This window comes from Rhineura floridana, chromosome 7 (assembly GCF_030035675.1).
Source record: "Rhineura floridana isolate rRhiFlo1 chromosome 7, rRhiFlo1.hap2, whole genome shotgun sequence".
NCBI classification, from domain to species: domain Eukaryota; kingdom Metazoa; phylum Chordata; class Lepidosauria; order Squamata; family Rhineuridae; genus Rhineura; species Rhineura floridana.
In genome coordinates this window covers 78328747-78352523 of record NC_084486.1, presented here as the reverse complement: position 1 = coordinate 78352523, position 23777 = coordinate 78328747, and the positions used below count along the sequence as shown (strand labels likewise).

General features: G+C 39.7%; 1 protein-coding gene and 1 long non-coding RNA gene across 10 annotated transcripts in view; one reads left to right on the top strand and one right to left on the bottom strand.

Annotated features, from left to right (window-relative positions):
- Positions 1–3276, bottom strand: part of XPNPEP1 (X-prolyl aminopeptidase 1) — a 56479-nt gene extending 53203 nt beyond the window's left edge. For 6 of the 7 annotated variants that reach the window (XR_009764019.1, XM_061636061.1, XM_061636059.1 and 3 more), the window contains exon 1: positions 3177–3276. The gene's annotated coding sequence lies outside the window, so the exon portion shown is untranslated. The remainder of the gene's footprint in view (positions 1–3176) is intronic. The other variant, XM_061636062.1, reaches the window with a different exon arrangement.
- LOC133389077 (uncharacterized) lies at positions 3210–23306 on the top strand. Of its 3 annotated transcripts, none has more exons than XR_009764020.1 (6): positions 3210–3579; positions 4164–4265; positions 18186–18246; positions 18808–18901; positions 20353–20438; positions 23254–23306. It is a non-coding gene; the product is annotated as an uncharacterized LOC133389077 (long non-coding RNA). The 3 variants fall into 3 exon arrangements; XR_009764022.1 differs by lacking the exon at positions 18186–18246 and adding an exon at positions 7192–7306; XR_009764021.1 differs by lacking the exon at positions 23254–23306 and adding an exon at positions 22101–23172.
- Positions 23307–23777: the final 471 nt, after the last annotated feature.

Below are 23777 nucleotides of genomic sequence, written 5' to 3'. Positions count from 1 at the left end.
TTTTCATGTTGGAAGACTTTTTAAAGAAAACTAATTTTAAAGAAAAAATTGCCTTTGTGGTCAGTATTTCTAAAATTCTATTTTATTTATTTATTACTACTACTACTACTACTACTTATATATCCCGCTGTTCCTCCAAGGAGTTCAAGGTGGTGCTCAAACATGACTCATGCCCTCCCAATTTCATCCACACTCTGTGAAGTAAATCAGACTGAGAGACAGTGACTGGCCCAAGGTCACCCAGTGAGCTTCACAGCTGAGCAAGGATTTGAAGCAGAGGCTCCCAGATCCCAGTAAGACACTTTAACCACACTGGTTCATTGCTTCTAGATGTATGCATATCTGGGATCTTTTTCCAGAAGTCAAAACACTTTATGCTATTTGTAAGCTCAATAGCCTTGGGGAAGGACTTCCGGGAAGGGTGACTTCGCTTGTGCCTGCTTTTGGGACGGGCTCCCGCCTCAAAAGAAGCTTATTCAGATATAAATCAGTCAGAACATTTTTTTTTTGACTGATGAAATTTCTCCCGGGCAGGGAGAAACGTAGAGATCAACCTCAAAGCCTGTTTTTGTTGGGAGGACTGGATTTCATTAATTTATGAGATAAGGTCCAGCCAACAATGCCGGACGGACTTCCTAACAAGCTCTATCTGCTTAAGCGATATGTTTATATTTTCTTGAAAGAGAGAACGGACTAACAGGCAAGCACCCTTCTTTCTATTATTTTTTTTACTTGGTTTAAATTGTTGCAGCAAAAGGAGATTTGTCAGATTGATCGGCTTTGGACAACTTCTGGGTGAGATATAGCTCTTCTCTGTTATTCACGAAATTAACAGCTTATCTCTGTTTCTGTCGCAAAAAGCTTTCCTGGAAGTGCATTCTAAAGATAATAAACAGAAGAGGGATTTCTATTCCTGATTTCTATTCCGAGGAATATTATATTGTCTGGGACTATTCTCTTTTTGGTCTATTTTATTTTGACGAATCTGCTTCTTCACAACGCCACTAACTGTTTTGATGCTGGGAACTAAATTTATTTTGCATTCTTGAACATAGAGAGATAAGGCAGGTTGCTCTGTTTATACTGTGATGTCATCAAGCCTGGAATATTAACCCAATTGTTGCTGAAATAAGAAGTGGTTCTTCTTTATTTTTGTTTTGCTTTGTTTTCGTGGTTTTAAAAATGGTAATCAAGAAAGTGGCTGAGAATCTGGAAGTAATTATGTTTCAGAAAATAATGGATGAGATTGAGATAACGAAACAAACCCTGCGACAGGGTAGTAAGGAGCTGAAAATTGAACTGAGCAAAATGACGCAGGAGCTTAAAGAAATAGGGGACCCTGTGAGAGAGGAGAATGAGATCAGAGATGAGAAAAGAAAAAATAAAGGGAAGATACAAGCCCTGGAGATTGGAACAAATGTGGAATTGGAAAAAGATCTGGAGTTTATGGATTTTAGAAATAAAATCTACTGTTTGGAATTTAACGTTATCTCTGAAGAAATTAATGAAGATATTAGAGATAAAGTTATCAATGGCTTGGATAATCTTCTGGACTGGAATGATGTGATGGAGCTTGATATAGAGAAAATCTATGGAATTAACTGCAGTCATGTGACAATGGAAAAACTCTTAAGAGATGAGCCAGTGCATTTTCTAAAAAAGAAGAACACAGATATGAATTTACAACAATGTTTCAGCAACTTATTCAGAATGGATGGCAAGAAAATATTTGGGATAGAGGAAATTCCCATCAGACTCTTATTATATGACTATGGCTACAACAGCAAGATTATTATGGAATACTGATAATGGAAGATTGGACACTGAAATTACTGGACTTAACAGGACTATTGAAGATGGAAGATGGAACTAATAGGGATAATGGAATAATGGCTATTGAAATTATTGGACCTAACAGATTCTGATGAGATGGATTAATCGAAATGTTTATTTGGACTATGATTATGACAATAAGATTATTATAATTATTAACGAGATGGATTAATTGACATGTTTATTTGGAGAAAAATTGATAGATATATTTCTTAAAGAATTGAAACCTCTCTTTGACTTTTTGTGGAAAGAATAAAGTAATGTTTATGAGATTTGATGATTAATTAAGATAACTACTGGAGGAAAGTGATTTTATAATATGATTTAAGAGACAGGATTGTTATATATTGTAGACCTATAACTGATTTGATATGTGACAAATGGGAAGTCAACATTTTATTTTTTTTTGTTTAATCATTTTTGTTTTGTTTTGTTTTTTGTCTTTGAATGTTTTATGATTTTGTTTTCTGTTTTATGAAAATTTGAATAAAAATTATTGTAAAAAAAAAAAATAGCCTTGGGGAAGAACTTTTCTTTTTGATCTGAAGTATCTAGGCCTGAACAAGAACATGTTGCTCCAAAGCTCACTTTCTATATATAAAGACTAACTGCTCTTTTTAAAAATAAAGCTTCTTATTTAATCTGCTAGTCATAATATTGGTTTCATTTTCATTAATAAAATACAATGGCCTTTTCAAAGAGATCTCATATTTAATTTTGGCTCCATCAGAGGCTTTTTCTAAAAATAAATAAATGAAACACCACATAGCACTTTTCTTTTCTTTCTTTAGGAAATCCCCTCCCAGACAGCCAACAGTTCAACACATTTCTGTTTAAAGCTGGAATCCTATGCATTAATGTGGAACAAGCCCCACTGGCCTTATTGGGATCGCTTTCTGAATGAATAAACTAAGTTCAAATGCCCACCATGTAGGTCTCATACAAAAACACACATATAGTCTGGTTTGCATCTGATGAAATGGGCTCTAGTCCGCAAGATAAATCAAAATGTACTACTCTCTAATATGCCACAAGACTGTCGATTATACACAGATCTCAGGCTCTCTTAATAAGATTTAAACGCTTGCTTATTTCTTTACTACCTGAGAAAACTGTAGTGGTTTTTAATTATTTTGAATTCATTGAAAGCTGGATCCTTCAGTCCAGCTACTTTGAATGGGCTTTAGTTTATAGAGATCCCTGAACTACATCAGTCTATTGTTGCGGTGTCTCCTTTTCCTCTCCGGAAATCCGAGGACGTCTAGCGGGGACCCTCTTCACCGGCTCACATACGCGCCACCCCGTTCCTGCAAAGAGCCATTCTAGCGTTTTCAATTTCTCACCTGATCTTTTTTCCTCCCTGACTTCAGCGCTTCCTGGAGGCTGCCATGCAAATCTGACGTTTCAATCCCCGTGAGCCTCCGAGGCTGGGTAAGGGGTGGAGTCTGCGGAAGCAAAGCTTCAACGCCAAGTGACGTCATGGCGGCGCCCATTCATACTCTTGGCGGAAGAGGTGGGCTGCAGCGACGGAGGTTTTTGATCCTGGGACGGAACGACTGAGATCACTGCTGCAAGTCCGGCTCTTTGATGCGTTTCTGTTGAGACTGTTGTTTGCATTTTCCTTCAGGCATTCTTGTTACATTCTTAGCTGTCCAACTAGATGGCCTAGGATTGCCCAAGGAAAGCATGGTCTGGGGAGGTATTATCTGTTGCTTGTAAACCGCCTTGAGAATCATTTGGCTGGAGGTATAAATCTTCAAAATAAATTAGCGGATGATATTCAAGCTTGGTGTTAAAAGAATTAGGGAAGGAGAGATGTTGAGCTTATATATATATAAGATTATATATATTATCTGTTACCTCTGTTGAATTTCTGTCTGCCGTGCATGCTAGAATGGAAGCTAATACCCATAGCATTGCTGAAGCAATAGGTTTATATGTACCAGGAAAGTGAGGAGAGAGAAAAATGGGGAGAAAAAGAGGTACTTTTTGGACTGTTCATGACAATGCAAAGAAATGCAAGCTGTTTATTTGAATGTTATCTTTTATAAAACTTGCATTTGTATCTTGCTAAGGAGTTCAAGTCAGTGTCTGTTTATGTATGTATATTTAGACACTGCTTCTCAATCAATAATTCCAGAGCTGGCTGACTGTATAGTTTTGTATGTGTGTGTCCTCATTGCTACCAACCCAGCCTTAGATGGTAAGAATGCCCTGGGCAGGGCTACCAAGGGAAGACTGTAGTAGTCAGGCACGTTTATAGGAAAGTTACATCTTTTCATATTACAATTTTATTACATATTTATATTATACTCCTTCTATCTTTACAGCTCCATTATAAAATAAGTTAGGAAGAGAGATGGAGTGATATTTGACTAAATCAAATCTTGAATAGACCCAATGAAATCAATGGACTTTCAGTGGATCTGCTTGTGAGTATGACTCATGTTGGATATGACCCACTGACTGACTGTGCCAGTGATGCTTGTAACAATATGCAGCACTCTATCCACAACAGGGGGGAGGGGGGGAGAGGGTGATGTCAATTTTTTTCTTCTACTAACAGTATTTTATTAGCCTAAGACAGCACTCCAACACTTATATAGGAATAAGCCTTAAAGAGCTTGGTGAAAGTTGCTTCTGAGTAAATATGCGTAGGATTGGTGTTGTAGAATGTGGTTGCACTTGGTGATGTTAGTTAATTGTTATTTTTTTAATCAACAATTGTGACTGTGTTGGTCTCAATGAATGAAATGTAACATGCATCCAGTTTGTTTGTATTTACATAAGTGGGACTTGCAACTAAAGCCAACCTGGAACAGGAACCTTACACAAAGAAGTCTCTTTCTCTATCCTCTTTCGCTTGTTTCTCTCTGAGAAGGAGAGAAATGGAACAATAGGCAACTGTGGAAGAGAGAGCATAGATCTTTACTAAGCATTTAAAGCACTGTTGTACCACTTTAAATAGTCATGGTTTCCCCCAAAGAATCCTGCAACTGTAGTTCATGAGGGGTGGTGAGAGGAGTTAGGAGACTCCTATTCTCCTCACAGACCTACAATTTCCAGAGTGGTTAAACAATCAATCCCTCTTCCCAGAGAACTCTGGGAACTGTAGCTCTGTGAAGAGAAGAGGGGTCTCCTAACAACTCTAGTACCAATAACAAACTCCAGTTCCCAGGATTCTTTAGGGCAAGCCATGACTGTTTAAAGTGGTATAATACTGCTTTAAACATATGGTGCAGATGGGGCAATAGACATGTACGCACTTTCCACTTTCCTTCTTACTTATCTTCACTTAGCCCCCTTTAAAAAGAGGAGTTTGTTACAGATGACCACTGCTATAGGATTGCAAGGGGAACTGCTAAGACTGAAGGCAAAAGGATTTGTGGTGAAGGATTTTTTTTTATAATTGCTTCCAGGTTAGAGCAAGTTTGCTACAGTCTGGGGTTACCCACAGGACTTGCAGTGTGGCTTGTAGTGTAATATAATCATGTGGCTTGCAGCAGCCCCCACTTCATAACTGCCAAGGGAAGGTGCAGCAGATCATCTGCTTGGTTTTCTAGCTAACAGGCTAAATCTGGGAGGAATTTTCGTTCATCCATCAAATGAGCAGCAAGTGCAAGAGAATTTTATGGTTGTGTGATTGTAAAGTTTGATCTATTGATGTCTAGGGAATGGTTCGTTTGTTTTTGGTTTTTACTTACCCTGAAGTCACAACTGAATATTATTAAAGAAGTTATATATAAGTTTATGAACTGTACTTTTCACAAATACTACAACAGAAGTGTCAATCATTCATTTATTACAGTCAAAGACCAGCACTATAAAATATTAAAACTATAAAAACATATCAACATTATACAGAGAAACAAACAGCTGCAACATAAGATAATATGATTCTAATGGTGCTGAATAAATACTCCAGTGGGCAACAAGTTTCCCCCAAAGGTTAGCTATCATTATTTATCATCACTCTGACAGGTAACAGCTGATGCACAAAATCTTGCTACACTATATGTGACCTGCGGGTTCCAATCTGAAACTAAATATTCTAAATAAAATGCATCTGACCTCCCTGGGATTTTTTTAAGAATTTGGGTGATAAGATCAAGTTGGGAGTCCCAATAAAAAGGACAATACAGCAGCACATGAACAACAGTTTTGACATCTCCCGTGTCACAGGAGCATAAGCGCTTGTAACTGGAACCTTGTTAAATCTGCCTTCTAAAAGCGCAGAAGGGCTGCAAAATAGGTGGGTATGTGTTGCCTTTTGTTATTACCAGTTTCATTGTTAGTCATTTCAGTGGATTTGATGGGTAGTGTTAATATAGAAGCTGCTTAAGTGAGATAAAAGTCAGGGGCTTGGTGTCCACAAAAGGCATTACCAAAAAAGCAGGAAATAATTGCCAAAAAAGTGGGTGCAGATTTGCATAAAATTTACTTAAAAGTTACTTAAAATTTGTATGTAGATATGCATATTTGGAAATAATTAGTATAATTTAAATAGAAATACAATACATCTCAGCATAGTGGGGCAGTTTGTGACCAAGTGACCTGTGTGCCTGGTCAATCTGCTCTTCAAATGGAACTTCAAAGCCCCTATTTTGTTTTTATGGTTCTTCATCCTGAACTTGAACCAGACAGGCCTTCAAACAGAAAATACTGTCAAGTAGAGAATAGTCATCTCTAAAGTAGGTCATCCTAGAAATTAGACATTCCTGCCCCTTCTTCGCACTGCTAAAATTCATAGGTAATCGAGTCAAAAAGTCAGGCATAGGATACTCAGGATGGACCCAGTAAGCCTAGGGTGAATAGCCAGACTTCAGTCCTCTGCAGGTAGAGTTGGAAAGAAAAAAGACAAATCAACATGCTTTCCAATAGCATCAGGTCATCATGCTTTCTGATCACTCTTAATCCCAGGGAAGAAGTAGGTAAAATTTCACAGCCCTTACAGCTGGGTGTGAAAAAGGTAGACAATATTGACTTTTGCCTGTGAATTGTAGCAGCTGGAAGCCATGTTCCCCAGAAGGGAAGAAATCTCTAGTTTTCAAGACAAATTGCTTATTAATTGAACCTGATTTGTTTGCACAAAGGTTATGCAGAAGTTAGACTATGCCCAGCTTTTATTGAGCATTCATTCTGGCTTGTTTGCAAGGTGGCTTAAAGACAATGAGTATGGAGTGTTTATATATCACCCTGTTAATCATTCATTCACCCCACACTTTTTAAGTGTATTTCCCCATTACTTTCCTAACATCAAGAAGTGTGTGTTTTATTTTTAAAATTGTGTTTATTGTACTTGCACCAGGGCAAAATAGTATTTCAATCTGTATTAATTGCACAAACCTGAATTTCCAGTGTGTGCTTGAATGCCTCCTGCAAAACAGTGACAGTCTGGAAACACCCTGAAAATGAAATGGACTGCCTTCAAGTCGATCCCAACTTATGGCTACCCTGTGATAGGGTTTTCATGGTAAGCGGTATTCAGAGGAGGTTTACCATTGCCTTCCAATGATCCTAGTCCTCCCCAGCTGGCTAGGGCCTGCTCAGTTTGCCATGGCTGCACAAGCCAGCCCCTGCCTTGTCTGCAACTGCTAGCTGGGGGTCAACTGGGCTCCTTGGGACTATGCAGTTTGCCCACTGATGCACAGGTGGCAGGGCACGTAACCCTTGAGCCACTCACTGTGGAGGTGATCTTTAGCTGGCCCTTTACACCCAGGAGACACGAGCAGCGATTTGAACTCTCAGACTCTGGACTCCCAGCCAGGCTCTCCTCCCCACTGTGCTATACCAGCTGTGGAAACACCCTGAGACATGTAGAATTTTTATCTAGTGGCAACTAGTGAAATCACGTTAAATGATATTGTTGTGTGTGCATATGTAACTAACAACTGGGGATGGAGTCTTGCTAAAGACATTAGAGCAGTACTTCTCACACGTTATATTCCTAACTTTTGTCCGGGCACTTTTCTTTTTCCAATCTCTAGATTAGAGATGGAGAACCTATGGCCGTCCAAACATTGCTGGACTGTAACACCCATCAGTCCCAACCATTGGCCAGACTGACTGGGACTGATGGAAGATGGAGTCCACAACAACCATCCCTGTTCGACATCAGTACTTTAACATAAAAACAAAAAAAAAGAAAGATGGATGCAGACAGCTATTTACAGCATCTACAGGCAGCTTCAAACATCATTCATTTTCTCCAAGGACAGTACTTTATAAGAAATATCATAGCATGCAAACCCATTTCCTTGAAATAGCTAGGGAATCTAGTTCTGAGTTCAAGTTCAAAACAAGAAAGAAGATACGAGTTCATGTTCTCCTGGATGCAGAGAGGGAAAAAAATGCAAATATAGTAGGGCCCCGCTTACCGGCGTTCCATTTTGCGGCGTTCCGCTGATGCGGCAGCTTTCAATTCAGGGAAATTCCCCGTTTTAAAGCCGATTTTGCGATTTTACGGCATTTTGCGACATTTTTGTGCAACACGGCCCATTATAGTCAATGGGTTCTGCTTTACGGCGGGGGCCTGGTCCCTAACCCACCGTATAAGCAGGGCCCTACTGTACTTCTTACAACTACTATATATAATACAGACAAGGATGTATCTAATGGTCTGATGGGCATCCAAAACATTTGGATGCTGAGATCTAACTGCTCATGAATGGAAATACTATTTACACAAGGCTGCAGTTGCACTCAGAAGGTCACCAGCTGGGTTTGCACAAATGACAGTTGTGGGTCTGAGTTCTTTGTACCAGATGGGAGAGGTGGATAGAGCAGCTTTCTGTTGCTGAAGAGTTTTCTCACCTTTCCCCTAGCAACAAAAGAGTCATGGCTCCCATTGCTGTTGGTGAGGGGAAGGGCTATAATTTTAGTACCTCTCCCATTCAGCAGCAAAAGGCAAGTTGCATGGTAAGGCTCTTGCAGGAAGAGAGATTTCCATAATTGTTTGTTGGATGCTTGTTTGTTTGTTTGAGGCACTTAGAGCTGGCCTTTTAGCCAAAAAGGCTTTCTGAGAGCCTTAGAAAAATCAGTACCTAGATGGTCCCTGCCCTCAGGTGCAAAATGCAAAATGCAGTGGCCAGATTGGTAACAGGGTCCAGATGGTTTGAACATATAAAACCTATTCTGGCCTGCTTGCATTGGCTGCCTGTATGTTTCCGAGCTCGATTCAAGGTGCTGGTTTTAACCTATAAAGCCTTACATGGCATGGGAGCACAATACCTGATGGAACAACTCTCCCAACATGAACCCACCCATACACAATGCTCAACATCAAAGCGCCTACTCTGAGGGAAGCTTGGAGGATGGCAACAAGGGAGAGGGCCTTCTCAGTGGTAGCCCCCAAATTATGGAATGATCTCCCTGATGAGGTGCACCTGGCACCAGCACTGTTATCTTTTTGGCGCCAGCTCAAGACTTTCCTCCCAGGCATTTTTTAACAGCATTTGAATACCATGTGTTTTAAGTTGCCTATTGGTTTTTATGGGTTTTAATTTGGTATGGTTTAAATTTGTATACTTGTTTTTAATATTTTTAATTGTTGTAAAGTACCCAGAGAGCTTCAGTTATGAGGTGGTATATAAATGCAATAAATAAATAGATAAAATCTTTAAAAAGGCATAACACATGAAGAAAAAGGAATGGGAGGGAGGGAGGAGAAGCAAACTCAGGCATCTGTTCTTTATGTTATGGTTCTTATAATGCAGGTACATAGTTCTGTCCATGCAGATTCGAGCTGTGTAGAAGATGGCAACTCCTCACCAATGTCAGTGGAGGTTTTGGCTGTCTTGCCCTCGATAAAGAAAAGTTGTTCCCTTCCTCCCAGTCAGATCCAGGAAAAGAGCAGGTGACAGTGTCCAGGCCAGGAGGACACAGCAGCTCCTGTTAAACCTAGGATTCTTGTTAATGGTTTGTGGTTCTCAAATTTCGGATGCAGACACTGGGATAGAGGGGGAATTCAAGTTTCTTCTTGATGTATCCTCCAGATCAGGTTTTTTTGATGGTCAAATCAGCAGGTTGAGAATGCAGAGGGAGGTCCTGTTTTACTATTGCAGTGCTGAAGAATGGTGAAGAGCTGCAATACAAACACCTCTTTCTGGCTGGTTTTATCTTTTCCCTGTGACACACCATCACAGATATTTAAACACCTTGCAGGTCCCTATGGTCTTGCTATCGATTTGAAATAGCAAGCTCTCCTACATTAAAACTGGGAAAGTGTCAACTTTATAATAAACAATAGACTTGCAAACAATATCTGCTCTGAAGTAAATCCTGTTGAATTCAATGGGGTTTCTTGCAGGTAAGTAAGGGCAGTATTGCACCCCAGGATCCTAAGTTTAGAGCAGGGCTTAACTACACTGTAATTATTTAGGTAGTTATTAAAAATATACATGTTTCCCACTTTTCTGACAAGATATTGTTCAAGACAGGGGAGTTACCAGCAAAAGAGAAAATTTGGCACAAATTGTGCATCATAAAAATTGCACACCAAGAACTAAACACAGCACTAAAAACAAATGTGGCATTAATATAACTGGCTGGTTGTGTTGATAAGAGGTGAGGGCGAAAGGTAAAGCAACACATTTTTTTACTGTTTTGCCTCTCTAACAGTGCAGTCCTATATGTGTCTACTCAAAAGTAAGTCCCATTGATTTCAGCGTGTATAGAATTGCAACCTAAACATGCCCACCTCTCCCCAGTGTGTATAGGATTGCAGGCTAAATCTCCCTCCTAAAACTGCTTTTTCCTGGAAATAGCAGCCATCTGGCTTTTGTTATATGCATATGCACATTAATGTGCAGTTCCACCTTTTATATCAACATTGCATTAAGACTGTCACTTAAAATAAGTTTAGCCTCCCCTCCCCTTTCTTTTTTTGCTTTGTGACTCATCATTATTCCCACTCTTCTTCTGACATCTTGCTCATAATAATAATAATAATAATAATAATAATAAATTTAATTTCTTCGTCGCCTATCTGGCCAATGGCCACTCTAGGCGACTTACAAATTTGTTAGAATACAATTGATAAAATATAATAATACAATATAAAAACAATACATCTGCAGCAACAATATTAAAACTGGGCAGGAGGCATTACAGTTATAACAATTAACCCTCCCCGGATACCCTGAAGGCCTGCTGAAAGAGCCAGGTCTTTAAGGCTTTCCGAAACACATTTAGGGAAGAGGCGTGCCAGAGATCTTGTGGGAGGGAGTTCCAAAGAGTGGGGGCCGCCACTGAGAATGCCCTCTCTCTAGTACCTGCCAATCTGGCTGTTTTTGTTGGCAGGATTGAGAGAAGGCCCTGTGTGGCCGATCTTGTCGGGCGGCATAATTGGTGGCGTTGAAGGCGCTCCGTGAGATAAACTGGGCCGAAACCGTGTAGGGATTTAAAGGTTAATACCAACACCTTGAATTGGGCTCGGAAAACAACTGGTAGCCAGTGTAGGTCGAACAACACTGGTGTGATGTGATCTTGGCGGCGACTATTCGTAAGTAGTCGAGCCGCCGCATTTTGTATCAGTTGTAATTTCCGGACCGTTTTCAAGGGTAATCATGACCTTGATTCAATGAAAGAAATTCTGGATCTGCATGTTTTAGGGAAATGTTCAGGACAGGTGGGCAAATCAGATTTTATCAAAGCTTCTAAGCTATTGCTGGATTGTAGCAAGCCTTTATGATGAAGAGATAGCTACATACACTCTTTGGAGTTACATAGTTTCTTTAAAATGTCTGCATTGTTAAATTGTTTGGGAGAAAATTTTAATGTCTGTAATGCAGCAAATGCTTAGAAATAAAGCTATTTGATAGTTCTCTGGGCAAAGCAGCTTAAAACTGGAAATTAAGATAATTCTTTCATACGTTTCTTGTGATATGTATGTGTGTGTGTTCTGTGTGTCTCCTCTTCATTGGTGCCAGCAAAGCATGCAATAGTTTTTATTGGAGGTTATTAAAAAATATGCATAGTTTGGTTCCCATTGACTTATGTCTGCAATAGGACTTCAAACTGAATTTCATCTTGTACATAAAAAAATGGAAATTGTTTAACTGAATATTACATTCTAAGAGGCAAATGTGTATTCTCTCCCACTCTCAACTTGCTGACAAGGTGAAGGAAAATAACTTAGCCAGGGCTGGGTGCAGGGGAGGCTCCTTTGTTGGGCAAAGTGGGGCATAGCCCGCCTAGGATTCTGAACCCCCCCCCAAACTGCTTAATCTTTCTCCTGTCACTCAACAATCATATTAATGCATTTCCACTGACTGGGTGGCTTTCTAGGTACATCTCCAGAGCTTGGAAAAGTTACTTTTTTGAACTACAACTCCCATCATCCCCAGCCAGCATGGCCACTGGATTGGGCTGATGGGAGTTGTAGTTCAAAAAAGTAACTTTTCCAAGCTCTGCATCTACCAATCTTCTTTCTCCTTGGCCAGGCATAATAATTACTACCAGCAGGTTCCCACTCGTATTGCTTGGAAGGGAAACAATTAAAAAAAACTCTTTGACAGGACCAGAAACCTCTTGGAGGGGGATCCAAAATCAAATGTTAAGCAGGGAATTTGAAGTTGCTCAGAAATTGGAAGAGGCCAAAAGGGAACAGGCATTAAAAAGCTGGTTTTGCCATGCTTTTCTTGAACCATGTTCTCTATTCCCTTTTCCTTGTGGCTGCTCACTGAGGCAAAAAGAGGTGCAAAAAAAGACCACGTAAGACAACAAAAGGAGGAGTTTAAACACACACAACTGATGCCTGAACAAAACTATATCTTGCTAAACAAAGAGGACCCACAGACATGAAAGGGAGGAAGCATCTCTTCCATATGGATTAGATTGGCATTGGGGTAAACAGGGTTCTTGAGTGCTTTTTAACAGCTGTATCTCCACAATCGGGACCAGCAAGACATAGCTGATTTCCCATGTTAAGCATGAGGTTGTTTGGGAAAGGTGGGTGGGTGGGATAGGAACAGCAGTGACTGCAACTATGGCTGCAGGGACCCCTTCTGAACAAAGGTAAGACACTTTTAGATGCTATTGCTAAATGTTTGTAGAACTATACTGCTTTAGTGCCCACTGTTTCGTTGCAAGGGAGATGGGTGGGGACTTTATGGGCTCTGCCCACATGACCTCATAGGTGCTCCATCAGGTCTAGGTTCCACCAGTCTCCACTGTCTGGATGTCTGATCTTGTTCGTGGAATTAGCTACAGTGGCCCAACTATGGCTTAAACTTCTAAATCAGGAGGATTTGCAGCAATCCTAATTACCAGTACTCCATTCTTATTGCAAAGAACTGGAGGCAATCCAAGAAATGTTGGTTTCTGATGTAGAAGATCTAAATCGTGTCCACCATGACCGTAAAATCAACTTGCTCTCCGTTAATGATCCTCCAAAATCTGTCATGTGAGATGGATTGCTTTATCCTAACTAGCAGTAGGAATAACCAAGCCACCCAAGAAGATTTTATGGGCATGGTACACTTTATGGCAGGGATAACCAATATGGTGCCTGTCAGATGTTGTTGGACTTCAGCTGAGCCCATGCTATCAAGGCGATGGAAGGTTCAGTCCAACAACAGCTGGAGAGCACCACAATGGCTGCCCCAGCTTTATGGAGTTTGGACCCTGTGCCTCACCCACATGTGTTTGCTTTTTTTAAAAAAAATTAATCTGTTGGCAAGAACCCATTTCACAGAAGATAAAGCTTACCCTAAGTACAAGACAAAGATATGTTCTGAGCCTCAAAACACAAAACCACTCATTAGATCCCACACATTTCTGCTGCAGATTTTCTGCTGCAGATTTGGGTCAACAGATGTTGTTGGACTATGAACAGAGTATCCAAAATGCAACACAAGATAGTGCTGGAAAATGAGAAACCCCCAGGTCAGAAGGCACTCACCGAGCTACTGGGGAAGAACAAAAGACAAGTACGAGTAGCACTGTGACTAATGATGCAGCTGGGTCAAAGCCAAAAGGAAGCCCAGAGGCTGATGCGCACAGATGCAAAAGGAGAGTCCGGAGTTGTATGATGCACAATCGGAACATGGAATGTGAGAAGTATGAACCAGGGCAAGTTAGAAATTGTCAAGCAAGAAATGTATCAATATTACAATACTTGCCGTGAGTGAATTAAAATGGACAGGAATGGGACATTTTCAATCAAGCAACTACAAAATATTTTATGCAGGAAATGAGAAATCAAGAAGAAACGGGGCAGCTTTAATACTGAGAAGTGATGTAGCAAAAGCAATTAGGAGCTACAACTCAAGGTGTGAGCAAGTGATATCAATGAGATTAAACAGGAAACCTATTAACATAACCATCATCCAAGTCTACGCTCCAACGGCAAATTCAGAAGAAGAAGGAGAGATTTTATGCAGAAGTACAGGAGGAAGTTGATCACACACCAAAACAAGATGTTCTGATAATCATGGGGGACTGGAATGCAAAAGGAGGGAACAGAGAAGAACTAGCAATTGTGGGGAAATGGGGCTTAGGAGACAGAAATGAAGCAGGAGAAAGACTTATTGAACTCTGTGAAGCCAATAATTTGTTTCTTGCGAACACATTTTTTGAGCAACCAAAAAGACGACTGTACACGTGGACATCACCAAATGGTCAATATAGGAATCAAATTGATTATATGATAGGTGATGGAAGATGGAGAAGTTCCATACTTTCTGCAAAAACAAGACCAGGAGCAGACTGCGGTACAGATTATGAACTGGTAATATCGAAAATCAGAGTAAACCTAAAGAAGAACAACAAAGTAATCATAATGCCAAAATACAATTTAAATAACATCCCAGAAGAATATAAAGATCAAATAAGGAACAGATTTGAGGCTTTAAACTTAGTTGACAGAGAGCCAGAAGAACTATGGACTGAAGTCAGAGACATTATCAGGGAAGAATGCACCAAGACAATACCTCTCATTAAAAAGAGAGAAAGACCTCAATGGATGACTGAAGAAACTCGTAAAATGGTTAAAGAGAGAAGGAAAGCAAAAGCAAAAGAAGATAGAAGCACAGTTAGAGCCCTAGATGCAACAATACAGCAACTAGTACGTAGGGACAAGGAGAACTATTACAATAGTTATTGTATAGAAATAGAAGAGGACAACAAAAAGGCAAGAATAAGAGTCCTCTTCCAAAAGATAAGAGAAATGAAAGGGACATTTAAACCAAGAGTAGGGATGTTGAATAATCAACAGGGGAACACTGACTGACTGACTAAGATGAAATAAAAGGAAGATGGAAGCAATACACTGATGAACTAAAAGAGATGACAGGATGACAGATTCATTCTTGGAGGAACCATATGATGAAGAACCAGAAACTTTAGAATGTGAGGTAAAAGCTGCACTTAAAATACTTGGAAGAAACAAATCACCAGGAACAGATGGCATACCAATAGAGTTGCTACAAGTTACTGAGAATGAATCTGTCCAAATTTTGACAAAAATTTGTCAAGAAACATGGAAAACTAAACAATGGCCCACAGACTGGAAGAGTTCAATATATATCCCAATTCCAAAGAAAGGGGATCCCAGAGAATGCAATAATTATTGAACTATTGCCTTAATATCCCATGCAAGTAAAGTAATGCTCAAGATTCTACAACAAAGGCTCTTACCATATATAGAGTGAGAATTGCCAGACATCCAAGCTGGATTTAGAAAGGAAAGAGGCACCAGAGATCATATCGCAAACATACACTGGATAATGGAACGGACCAAGGAATTTCAGAAGAAAATCACTCTGTGCTTTACAGATTACAGCAAAGCCTTTGACTGTGTAGATCATGAAAAACTATGGAATGCTTTAAAAGAAATGGGGTGCAACATCATCTGATTGTCCAGATGCGCAACCTGTACTCTGGACAAGACGCTACTGTAAGGACAGAATATGCAGAAACAAATTGGTTCCCCATTGGAAAGGGTGTGAGACAGGGGTGTATTTTATCACCCTATTTGTTTAATCTGTACGCAGAACATATCATGCGGAAAGTGGGGTTGGACCAAGATGAAGGAGGTGTAAAAATTGGAGGGAGAAATATCAATAGTTTAAGATATGCAGATGATACCATACTACTAGCAGAAACCAGTTATGATTTAAAATGAATGCTGATGAAAGTTAAAAGGAAAGCACAAAAGCAGGACTACAGCTGAACGTCAAGAAGACTAAAGGAATGACAACAGAAGATTTATGTAACTTTAAAGTTTGCGCATACCATGGACTGCCAAAAAGACAAATAATTGGGTGTTAGAACAGATTAAACCAGAACTGTCGCTAGAAGCTAAAATGATGAAACTAAGGTTATCCTACTTTGGACACATCATGAGAAGACATGATTCACTAGAAAAGACAATCATGCTGGGAAAAACAGAAGGGAGTAGAAAAAGAGGAAGGCCAAACCAGAGATGGATTGATTCCATCAAGGAAGCCACAGACCTGAACTTACAAGATCTGAAGAGGGCGGTTCACAACAGATGCTCTTGGAGGTCACTGATTCATAGGATCGCCATAAGTTGTAATTGACTTGAAGGCACATAACAACAACAAAGTATGACCCATGGTGAGGAATGATGGGAATTGTAGTTCAGCAACATCTGCAGACCTAAAGGTTGAGAAAGGTTGCCCTTTCATAGAAAACAAGCCAATTTATTTCTCCAGTTTACCTCTAAATAAATTCCTTAAAAAGTAATACTTTACCCTAAATTCATTAGAAGATCACCCCTGAATTCATTACCTAAGTCAATTCCTTTTCAATAAACTCTATCTCCCCTCTGCCAGGCAAGTTATCCCCCCCAATCTCTTTCTCAACATCACCAAACATGTACACACCTTCTCCCAAAGAACATTTCCCATAAGCACTTACAGTTTACTCTGATTAAAACAGTTAAACAATGGAGGGTGCTGTTTGATAAGCGCAATAACATTTTAACAAATATAAAATGAGCACATGTGTAACCATCAGTTTCAAGCCAATGAATTGCCCCCATTAACTGTGTGAATGTAACAGGCAACATGGGTTTGTGTGGCTTGTGTAATAACTAACAGTTTTGCTTTTGTATATTACTTTATTGGCACTTTAAGCTGCATAGCCATTTTACCCACTTTCCACCATTTTATGTAAATAAACATTGTATCCGCATTTGGTAGTAATTGCTATTTCCCCCAACCAAGCAAGATAATATTTGCATTTCTAAATTGATACTAGCATAGTGAAAACACATAAATATCCCCAAAGTAGTGCTTTTTGGGTGTACATGTGTAACATACTTGTTCATATGCACATGTAAATACAATGCACATATAAACAAAAGCCGTTCTGCTAACAGGAAGGAAGTGGACTGTGGCAATAGTGGCAAATCTGCTGTGGGCCAAATCAGGCCTAAGATGGTTGTATCTATCGTAATCTCCTGTTAGTGTCCGTGGAGCTAGCTCTGTAAGGATTCAGATCCTGAAGTGTATATAGTCCACTGGGGTTCTTATTGATCTTTGGGCCCTGTGACAAACTACTATGCTCACACAGAGGCTCATAGTAACAGATCATTAGCTGGCATAAATTGGATTGTGAATTGCACTGCTTAATTTCAACTACAGGAATAATCCTATTGGAAGCAGTAGATGCACAAACACAAGTGTATGTGCATATGAGGAGAAGAGCCCATCAAATCTGCAGTCTAGTGTAGAATGAACAAAACTGGCATGCACAATTAGCATAGCTGTAAATGAGAATTATGGAGAGTTTGCCAAGATTAGTGTTGTTGGTGACCTTAGTCTTTGCTGTATTTGAATATGTATGGAGAATCATTTAGATACCAGGGAGTGGGATGAGATTTGCAATAAACCCAAGGATGGTTTGGTGCTAGTTTCTGTGCTTTTAGGAGCCTTCTCAAAAGCCATCCTCTATGTCTAGTGTAAAATATTTAATAATTAATTTATCAGACGTATTATATGTAATTATTTAGGCTAGGAAATTACTATATAGAGCAGTTTGATCTTGACAATGCCTGTTGGCTCTTCTCTCTCTATCTCTTTTTTTTGGTGCAGTAGTCAAAAGTTACGCTTCCCCACTTTTGCCACATGAATTTGGAATCTGGAGTTCCATTTCATTTAGACCATGTGTTAAAAAAGCAGGACATGACATCAGAAGATACTAATGCCTGTCATATGACAGAGGATGTTACCCTTTTGTTATCCTTTCCATATCAGGAAATAAACATAATCTTATCAGTGCTTGTAAATGTCACACCTTTGTCACCACTCCAAATCTCATTTCCTACATTTTCAAACTTTTTTAAAAAATTATATATCCATATCATATCTCTGTATCTGATGTAGGCTTCTTCCAAATACCATCCTCCAAAGTCAACATGCAGGGGAGAATCCCAAATATGTTTGGGTAAGTGCTAACAAGATTATTTATTTATTTATTATTAAATTTATATCCCTCCCTCCCAAAAATTTATCTTTCAGAAAGTTTCTATATATGCCTATTTTATATATCTAGCTGTATGGAGTTTAGCACTGGGGACAAAATTTAGCATCCTGAGAATCTTAACTTTCATTTTTTTTTCCTTTTCTTTTCTTTAAAGGCCCTTGGTACAGAGAGATCTAAAAAAATGCAACTAGTGATATTACTCGTGATGTGCAGAATCCAGAGTAATGGCTGCACTGGGTCAGAGAGTAAAAAGCATAAGTGATCCTTGTCATGCCGTCTTAATTATTTTATTACACTTGAACACAACTCTTCCTACAAAGAACTCAGAACGCTTTCATCCAACAAATCTCCAATCCGAAACAGTGCTCCAGGCCATACTTCAACAGCTGGGTTGCGGTCATATAGCTTCAGATGTCTCTTACAGCTAACTCAATGTGTCTGCCATCATATCTCACATATTTCCAGTGTCCGTTTCCTCTTTCGATTCTAAAACTACTGCTGTCTTTTACCATTTTATACCAGGGCTGAGAACGTTTTTTGCGCCATGGCCAGATCTTTATCTCCATCCACCCACCCATGTGGGCCAACTTTCATAATGACATCAGGTGATTGACAGGTGAGTAATCCTGCCCATCTGTAAAAATTGGCCTTATAGTGGTTAAGGTGTTGGACTACAACCCGGGAGACCAGGGTTCGAATCCCCACACAGCCATGAAGCGCACTGGGTGACCTTGGGCCAGTCACTGCCTCTCAGCCTCATGAAAACCCTATTCATAGGGTCGCCATAAGTCGGAATCGACTTGAAGGCAGTACATTTACATTTAAGGAGCTCAAACAGCATGAGTAGGTTATCTGCTGTTATCCTCACAACCTCCCTATGAGGTAGATTATATTGCTAGTTGCCCAGTGCCTCTCAGTTTCCATTACTTATTTTTTTATCATAAATTGTTATAACTTCTGACAGAAAGTGAAATGTGAGATAATGGGGCAGAAGGAGGCTTTTTTTTCCAGTTGTGTGTTAACTGGTTTGATAGGGGGCTTATTCATTGCAGCAAATTGCCATCTGTGAAGATTTTTGAGAAATGGCAGCCTCCATGAATGCCCTGCCCAGCTCTGTTTATGCACTGAACAATAACACTCTGCCTGAAATCTGATCCTGTCACTAATTTCCTGGAGTCTTAACTTACTTATTTCACAACAATCCAAAACCAACAAAACCCATTCCTTGTCTCTAGCGTGATCCATTGTGATAGGTTATTTGCCCAGCTTACATAAAACACAGTTTCATTTGGAAGCACATTCGGGTGAGACATTGTACCTTTTTTGCCCATACCAGGGAATTGTGATTATCACATAAAGGCTATGCACAGTCATATGTTTAATTGGGTGTAAACCCCATTGAATTCAGTAGGACTTACTTCCAAACAAACATTCATAGAGCTCGGCTATAAGACTGCAGCCGCAGTACAGATTTATCTGTAAGTAAGGGCCAATGAATATAAGAGGATTAACTTCTGAGGAAATATGCATAGGACTGAGCTGCACACCTTTTATGATGTTCAGTCATCTGCTATTTTTCCTTTAAGATATGTTGCCTATGAAGGCTTTCTTTGGTGCCCCAGGATGAACCACAATCCCTAGATTCCCTGCTATAATTTTTTTAAAAGTAAGTTTCTCTAGCATTTTCAGAAACAGAGGTGAGTCAAAACATACAGGCACAATTCTCAATTTTTGTGAGAAGTTAGCCTGTTCCACCCTTTCAGTGTTTTACTCTCTCTCTCTCTCTCCCGAAAAACTCTTGCAGACGCCAATGTGTGTGGGAGACGGAAAGATGTACATGTGGTCTGGGGGGGGTAGGACTATATATTAATGTGTGGTCTGTGAGAGGGGAAGAGATGTATATGTGAAAAGAGTGTGTGTATATATGAGAGAGAGATGCATATGGTGTGGCCATATTTGTCTGTGGTCTATATGTGTGTGGCATGTGTGTTTGCACATGCAAGAGAGGGAGTGTGGCCACCTTGTACATTTTTCCTGGTACTGGAGAATGCTCCATGTCATCATTAGGCAGCAACAGCATCACTGAGGGATGGAGGATCAATATTGTGTGGTCTCCACAATCAGAACCAGCAGGATATAGCTGACTTCTCTTGGTAAGTCTAAGGTTGTCTGGGTCAGGATGGGGGAGGCAACAAACAGCAATGACTGTACTCTCTCTAATTTTGTGTTGTGCCACACCCCACAGGTGGCATTTCTGTTATGCCATGCTCACATGGCAGCCATTTTTGACTGGTGCACTTTCCCAACATTCAAAATGTGTTCACTGGTCCAAAAAAGTTGGACACCCCTGCCATAAATGCTTGCTTATTAGCAAGAACATAAGAAGAGCCCTGCTGGATCAGACCAAAAGTCTTATCTAGTCCTGTATTCTGTTCTCGCAATGGTCAACTAGATGCCTGTGGCTGGCAAGTACAATAACAGTAGCATTTATTGGCCTGTTCTATCGATATGCAGTGGAATCTTTTTGGTTACAGTTCCCCAGCCCCGATCTAGACACCATAAGAAAGGAGTACCTATTTGACACTGAGAAGTTTAAATACTTTGGTGCTGTGTACACACCATACATTTAAAGCACATCATTCCCCCCCCCCAAAAAAAGAAATATCCTGGTACCTGTAGTTTACCTCTCACAGAGCTACAATTGCCAGCATCCATAACAAACTACAGTTCCCAGGATTCTTTGGGCAAAATTTATTTCTTTATTAGGTTTATATTCCACCCTTCCTCCTAGTAGGAGGAGCCCAGAGCAGCAAACAAAAACACTAAAAATACTTTAAAACATCTTAAAAACAACTTTAAAAAATTGAAACAAAATATCTTTAGAAACATATTAAAACAAAATATCTTATAAAAAAAGGCTTTAAAAGCATTTTAAAAAGCAATTCCAACACATAATATGCTTTAAATGTATGGTGTCTACACAGCCATAATATATCCATAAGGTGGAGCCTAGCAGTTTGAGCTGGTTCTGGGGAAACAGCCTAGCACAAAAATTGTCTAGTCACTTAAGGTATATAGCTTTAAAAAATGGGAGGGGGGAGGATAACCTTGTTCCTTGCTTTTCTATTTAAAAAGAAAGAAGAAAAACCCAGCCAGCAGTGTTGTGTTGTTTTTTTCTGGTTGCTTAGCAACCTTACCATACACTCTAGCTTGAAGATATCAGACTCAGAAAATGATTTTCTTCCCATTTTAAAACTTTCTTTTATTAAGAAATAATAGGCATGCACTTGTTGATGTTTTTATATATTCTAAACTTGCCATGTTCCTATAGATTAAATGAACCCAATACCTCAACTTTTCTAAAGAGAGTTTCAATACAGAAATGGAGTTAAAAGGGAAGGGTTGAAGAGAACCTTCCTGTTTCCATTTATTCCAAATTAAGAGAGATTTTACTATGTAATGCATAAAACCAAACAAAGAGTTAGTGGGCGTGGGCGGGGTGTGGAGGAGGAGGAATAGATAGCTGTGCCATTAATAATTTCAAGATCTTTTCTTTCCTCTCCACAGCATATATTTAAGATAAACCTTACCTTCTATATTATTTCAGCCTTCATCCATCCATAAACTTCAGCTTGGATGCCTAATGAAATAATGTTATGTTTGGTATCTCCAGTCCTTTTTTTTATATAGGTTTCTGGTTGGTTTGTTTTTTTTAAAGGATTTAGAGCAACTCCATCTCTTCCTCATCCAGATAAGCTGCAGAAGCATTATTTCCCATGAGGGACAGCATCTGATTGGTTTATATTGTTTTTCAGGGAAAAGCTCAAGGCAGCTAGGTACCATGTTTGAACTGTATTCAGGCAGACCAGGCACTTTGGTTGGCTTCAGTTCCTTTTTGCGGACACACAATGCATTGCACCAAGCGGCGTTTTAAAAAGCAGCATGACCTGTTCAAAAGCATGGATTTTGATCACCTGAACTACACAAACTCCTTTCTTATCCCGTTGCACCACCACACCACTCTGCCCTGCAAGCATTTTTAAAAGTGGATATTGTGTGAATAGAAGCAAGCAATTACTTGCTCACTCTATGTAGCTGCTTGTAATCATGGCTTGGAAACTGATTGTCTGAAGACTTTAGCACACTGTAAATTGAACCTTGCCGCATACAGAAGGTATGCATAGGGAGCTGTATATTCTGTTGAAAGGGGCTGGAAAACCTGTGTGTCCATAGCAGAATACACAGCACTCTGGATCCAAGCCCTCACCTTAATTTAAAATCTCCAAACGAAATCTATGTGACTTTCATCTATTAAAAAAAAACCAAATTCAGGCTATTTGAATCTGAATCATATGTTTTGAAGTTAATATTCACACACACACTGGTTTGACCCAGTGTGGATTTGGTTGTTTTGTTTTGCAATTGTTTATGCAAACCATTGGGAAAGAGGAAGGAACCTTGAAAAATGTAAATGAACTGGACTAATAACTAACTTGAGCTTAAATGTAACAGATGGCTTATTATCAAGGAAGTTTCCTGATCTCTTGCGAAGTCTGTACTTGTCATGGTCTTATCACACTGCTGTGGGTTTATGAGGTACTGTCAAAGTTCAAAAACCAGTCTGTTTGCCACCTTGTTCAAAACTGTTTTCAAGTGGAAGATTAAGGAACCATAACTGCAGGATACTGAGCTTTTCTTTCTCAGCCAGAATGAATGAGGCTGCACAGAGATGGGTCTAAGGCAGGGGTGGCTTCCCTTTTTCAGGCCACATTGACCCATGGTCAACCCTCTGGGATGGGGGCATGTCAAAGTGAGCATGGCCAAAGTGTAAAAGTGGGTATAGTGAGAACTGAAGTTCTCAATTCAGCCTTCCAAAAGTCTTTTCTATCAGCTGTTCTATATTTCTACATTATTATTTTTAAAAGTATCATTCATTATAAATTTAGTTGAAATATGTTTTTATTAAAGGATGCATGGAGGACCACAAAAAACGTTTGGAGTCTCAGTATCACAGGAGCAGTAAGTAATTTTTAAAAAGTAATTAAAAAATTAAAATAGACAAATGGGGGGGGGCTTAGGAGAGGACAAAAAGACTTGTCATCACAGTGGGGTACATGTGGGAGCAGTCAGTAAAATAATTTTAATTTTTTTTAACTGAGAAACTTTGGGGGGGGGTCTTGGAAAGCAGAAAAAAACTTTTAGAATCATGGTATGCCAGCAGGGGACCCATGAGAGTGATCTTTAAAAAAAATTAACTTGAAAATGATAAATTTGGCAGGTCTTGGAGGGCACAAAACCTTGGGGTGGCTGGGGATAGCCTGAAAGTCATGGGTTCACCACCCCTGGTCTAAGGCTTAGGCAAGGAAGGCTTTACCTCAGGGTCTATGCCAGGTGTCACCAATATGATGCCCACCCGCACTTCCTATGGCACCCACAAAAGGTCTTGGTAAATATCCCTTCCAATATCCTCAATATACAAGAGACTCTTTGCT